We start from the raw sequence: 6,042 nt of genomic DNA, 5'->3' as shown, positions 1-6,042 counted from the left end.
ATTTTCTTGCAATATATATGTATATATATATTTATACCTCGGCTGCTTCCCCTAAGGAAAGGGAGGTAGCCGAGACAGAACGAGACACTCCCCATTTACTCATCCATTCAAACACATTCATTTGCATCTTAACCCCAAAGGGGAGAAGGGACAGATCCTCACCGCACCCCACCGCACTAGGGTCAACAGCACAGTGCAATCAGTGACATCCGCAGCAGGGCCCGACAGCAGAGCTAGTTTACCCCTGCCACATCATAATAGACCCATCCCCTTACCCACACCTGATCTGACTAACTAATCAGACCAAATGCGGGAGAATATCCCCTCAGGGCTGCTTCATCATTTATTCATTCACAATATCTCTCCATTTATTTCTGTCAGGCACAGCCACTATTCCTTGCTCAACAGACATCCCTCTTGCAACCAGTGCTCTCTTCACACTGTCTATCCATCCTTTTCGTGATCTCCCTCTCAGCCTTGCACCTCTCACATCAGATCTAGTTATCTTTTTCACCAATCGCTCATTATCCATTCTCCCCATATGCCCAAACCATCGCAACACCCTCTGCTCAACTCTACCACCCATCTCCCGAATACTCCAGTTCTCCTTCGCACTTCATCATTTCACACTCGATCCATACGTGTCACTCCACACATACTCCTCAGACACCTCATCTCCATTACTTTCAAACTTTTCCTCTCTGCTACACCCATATTCCATGTTTCAGCCCCATATAACGCAGTCGGTACCACAACACCCTCATACAGCCTTCTCTTTACATCCATTCTAAGCGAACGACATCTAAACACTTTTTTTATTCCTCGTAGCACCTTACCTACTTCATCCATTCTAAACTTCACTTCTGCATCTATTCTTCCATCCACAGCAACATGTGACCCTAAATATTTAAAACACTCTACCTCCTCAAGCAACTCACCATTCAAAACTATATTCATCCTCCTACCATCTACCAACCTCGTACACCTCATCACTTTACTCTTATTCCCATTTACTTTCAATTTCCTCCTTTCACACACCCTTCCAAACTCCTCTACCAAGTGTCTCAATCTCTCCTCTGAATCAGCCACCAGTGCAGTCTCATCTGCAAACAGGAGCTTCTACAGATTCCACTCTCCACCATCAACATTCACCAGACTCAGACCTCCACCTAAAACTCTTGCATTCACCTCCCTTACAACACCATCCATATAAATATTAAACAATCAAGGCGACATCACACATCCCTGCCGCAGCCCCACTCTCACGGGAAACCAATCACACACAGCATTTCCCACTCTTACACACGCTGTACTTTTTACATAAAAACTTTTCACCCATTTTAGTAACCAACCATCAATTCCATACAATCTTAAAACAGTCCACAAGACTCCCTATCAGTTCTCTCATTCACTTTCTCTAAATCCATGAATGCCCAAAACACATCCTTGCCTTTCGCTAAATACTTTTCACACACTTGTCTCACAGCGAACACCTGATCCATGCATCCCCTCCCACTCCTAAAGCCACACTGCTCATTACCAATCACTCCCTCTGTAACCTCTCTAACTCTCATAATTAACACTCTTCTATACACCTTACCCACAACACTCAAAAAACTTATACCCCTAAGGCTAGTACTTTCATACTTATCACCCTTGCCTTTATACAACGGGACCACACAAGCACTTGCCCAGTCAAGTGGCACCATACTTTTCGCAAAGCAGACATTCAACAATCTTACTAACCAGTCAGCAATAGTCACTTCACCACCATTCAGGCATTCTACAGCACACCCATCCATACCTGCAGCTTTCCCTGTTTTCATCTCTTTTACTGCCTTCTCCACTTCCCCCTTCATGATCAAAGAATCATTCAAGTCTCCCAACACATTTATTCCTTGCACCCGTCCATCCGCCACAATCTCAGCCACCCTTTCCTCCTCTGCATTTAACAATCTTTCAAAATACTCCACCCATCTCTTCCTTACTGCATTCATCTCAATTAATATCCTTCCATCCTCTGCTTTTACTCGCTCTTCCTTCCCAGACTCTCCCTTTCGCACCCTTTTAACCTCCTTCCAGAACATTCTCTTATTCTGTAGAAAATTCTCAGTCAGCCACTTACCCCACTTATCATCTGCTGCCACTTTAGCATCAAGCACAGTCCTTCTCGCCCTATTCCTCTTTTCCTTATTCCTCTCATATGACACCTCAATCTTCCTCTGCAGCCACACTTCATATGCACGTCTCTTCTGAGCAACAACCGTACTTACTTGCTCGCACCACTATTCACTTCCTTTTCTTACACCACCACCCACACGTCGCACTCCACACACCTTATTTGCATGCCCCACCACAGCTCTCTTAAACAACTGCCATTCCTCCTCCACACTGCCATTTTCCTGATCTTTCACTGCGTTCCACTCATCTTTTAATTTTTCCTGATGCTCTATCATTTTCTCTCTTTTGTCCAAATCACTCACTTTCAACACCTCCCTGCCACACCTAACCCTCCTACCTCTCACTCATCTCTTACCTACTCTTAACTTTCCCTCCACCAGGTACTGGTCAGACATACCTCCACCCTCACCTCTCAGAACTCTCACATCCAGCAATCTTCCTATTACATTCCTAGACACAGCCACATAGTCCATCAATGCTTTATCAACAACCATTCCACCCTCCTGTCTCGCCCATGTATACTTATAAATATCTTTCTTCTCAAACAGTGTACTTCCAATCACCATCTCTCGCTCAACACACATCCCTACCATTCGTTCCCCATTTTCATTTCTTCCAGGCACACCATGCATACCAATTACACCTTCAACTGGTACATTTCCCACTCTAGCATTCACATCTCCCATCATTACCACATTCACATTCGCTCCAAAACTCTGCAGACACTCATCAACATCATTCCAGAAACTCTTCCTCTCTTTCTCATTCCTTTCACTACTAGGCCCATATGCACTCACAAACACCCACAACTCACGTTCAAATTTCGCTTTCACCCGCATCAGTCTCGATGACACCTCCTTCCATTCAATCACACACTGCTGTACTTCCGGACTCACTAACAAGGCCACACCTTCTCTTGCCCTCCCTCTATCAACACCTGACAATCTTCCATTCACACTTCCAAAAATAGACTCACCCTTCCCTTTTGTCTTCGTTTCACTCAGAGCTAACACATCCAACTTTCTTCTCACAAACATTCTCCCAATCTTCTCCCTTTTAGCCTCAATCGTACTACATCCACTCACATTCATAGACCCAATCTTCAGGGTACGGGGATAACTCAATCCCCCATCCCTTTTTCTGGCCTGTCTCTTTTTAGGATATATATATATATATATATATATATATATATATATATATATATATATATATATATATATATATATATATATATATATATATATATATATATGTGTGTGTGTGTGTGTGTGTAAAATCATCATCATCATCATCACCATCCGGACCTCCTTTCCCACCCAAGGGCAGGGTGAGGAGTAGCCAAGTCCAGACAGCCCAAATTTGCCCAATCCAATAGGCCAAACTTCCATTCACTCATCATTCAATTCACCGGATCCTGGCTTTATTGGATACGTCAAAAACATTCAACACGTTCTGTAGCTTCACATAAACCTGTCCAATTGAGTCAGTCTAGACGCTGCCATGTTAAAAAGGGGTGCCGAAATCCCTGATCATGCACTTTTCCTCACAACATTCATGCAGCCAGCTCGATCTCTTGTCAGTTCAGTAGCCTCACCGACTTCCAAACCTCTCTTCCTCACACACTCATCCAGCATATCTCTCCACTTTCTCCTTGGCCTGCCTGGTCTCCTTCCTGCTTCAAATTCGCTTAGATATACCTTTTCCACCATTCTATTGTTATCCATTCTCTCCACATGACCATACCATCTCAATACATTCTCCTCGATTCTTGTGTCCACCGACTTCCACACTCCACACCTTCCACGAATCACATTATTTCGTATCCTATCCACCCTCTGTACTCCACATACATTCCTCAGCAGTCCCATCTCTACTGCTCTTACTCTTCACTTTTCATTTTCATGCCAAACCATAGTCTCACATACAAATGTTAAAGTTGACACTAACACTCCCTCATATAACTCTCGTCCAGCTGCAACATTCAAGTCTCTGTTTCTTATCAAGGCCTTCATTCCTTGTGCCACTCTACTTTCAACTTTTTTTGCTCATTTTCCTCTCTTTTCTATCACTGTACCCAGGTAATTGAACTCTCAGCAATTCCAGTGTCTCTCCATTCACTGTGACATCACACTGGGAGTCACCTTCTCTCAATAACCATCACATTTCTCTTTTCTCCATTTACTCTCAAGGCACGACGCTCGCAGACATCAGCAAAACTCTGCCCTAGGCTAACAAGTCCTTGTCCGGTACTTGCAAGGAGTACTGAATCATCAGCATACAACAAATTTGAGATATTTCATCTATCAACATTCATTACCAAAGCCATCCCTCTCTCCATTACTCGTGTTTTCAATTCTCTCATCACTCCATCCATAATATATATTGAATAACCATGTGGACATCACACAACCTAGTCGCACGCCCACACCGATCGTGAACCATTCACTTGGATGCCCTTTAACCCTTACATATGCTTCGCTACCATCATAAAAACTCTTGACGGCAACTAGCAGCTTACCATCTACACCATACATGCGCAAAACTTTCCACAGTCCCTCTCTGTCTACACTGTCGTATACTTTTTCCAGATCCATGAATGCCACAAACACCTTATGGTCCTTCTCCCAAGCCTTCTCTGCTATCTGTCTCACTGCAAATACTTGATCCACACATCCTCTGCCACTCCTAAAACCACCCTGTTCATCACTCACTAGGACTTCTCATATCTCTCTTACTTTCTCTATAATAATTCTTCTGTATACCTTCCCTACCACACTCAATAAACTTATGCCACGATAATTCTTGCTCTCATATCGCTCACCTTTATTTTTTTGTACAGGGGTACAATCACAGCCTTTTTCCACTCCGCAGGCAGTTTCACTCATCCATGCCTTCTTACATATTATCTTTAACAAGCACTTCATTCCACTATCTCCACTACATTTAAGCATCTCTGCATACACCTCATCAACCCCAGCTGCTTTCCCATCTTTCAGTCGCTTCACAGCGCTCTTCACCTGTGCGAGTGTCACGTCTGCTGGCACTGCATTCCTTCTCTGCACACCCCCAAAACCAATCATGTTTACAGCCGCTCTACTCTCTCTATTCCCATTCATCAGGCTTTCAAAATATTCTTTCCATCTGGTCCTTACTTCACCTCCATGGGTCAATAATATACCACCTGCATCCTTCACACCATCACATTTCTTTCCACTTTCACTTGTACATTTCTGCACATCTTTCCAGAATAACTTCCTATATTCAAAGTAGTTTGCATTCATTCTTCTTCCCAGATCATCATTTACCTCCTTCTTTTTCCTCTTCACTAATCTCTTTACATGCTTCTTGCTCTAAATATACTCAGTTCTTATTTCAACTGAACCCCTATGCTGGACCCACTTTAGCCACTTCTTCCTCTTTTCCTCCACTGCTCTCTTAACCTCCTCATCCCACAATACCATACCGTTCCTTTTTGTTGATACTCTTGCCACACCACACCTCTTTAGCATTCCTAACTAAGCAATCCATATATGCATCCCACAGGCTCTCCAGATCCATTTCATTCCAGTTCAGTGATTCTAACTCCTCCTCTTCTTTGGTACTGAAATCATCTGTCATTTCTTTGATTCTCAGTTTCTCAACTTTCAGTCTTTCTACCTGACTGCTCCTCTCTCACTTGATCCACCTTACTCCTCTCAGCTTGATCTTGCATACCTCAATCGTATGATCTGACAGACCTCCACATCATCCTCTCACGGCCCTCGTATCAGCAACCATTTCCATCATCGATCTCTCTACGAGCACGTAATTAGTCAGGCTTCTTTCAACATGATCCCCATTTCCATTATACCGTGTATAGTT

The sequence above is a fragment of the Coenobita brevimanus genome, chromosome 33 (genome assembly GCF_032717465.1).
Source record: "Coenobita brevimanus isolate Jiangsu-jjx chromosome 33, ASM3271746v2, whole genome shotgun sequence".
NCBI lineage: Eukaryota > Metazoa > Arthropoda > Malacostraca > Decapoda > Coenobitidae > Coenobita > Coenobita brevimanus.
This window is presented reverse-complemented; position numbering follows the sequence as displayed.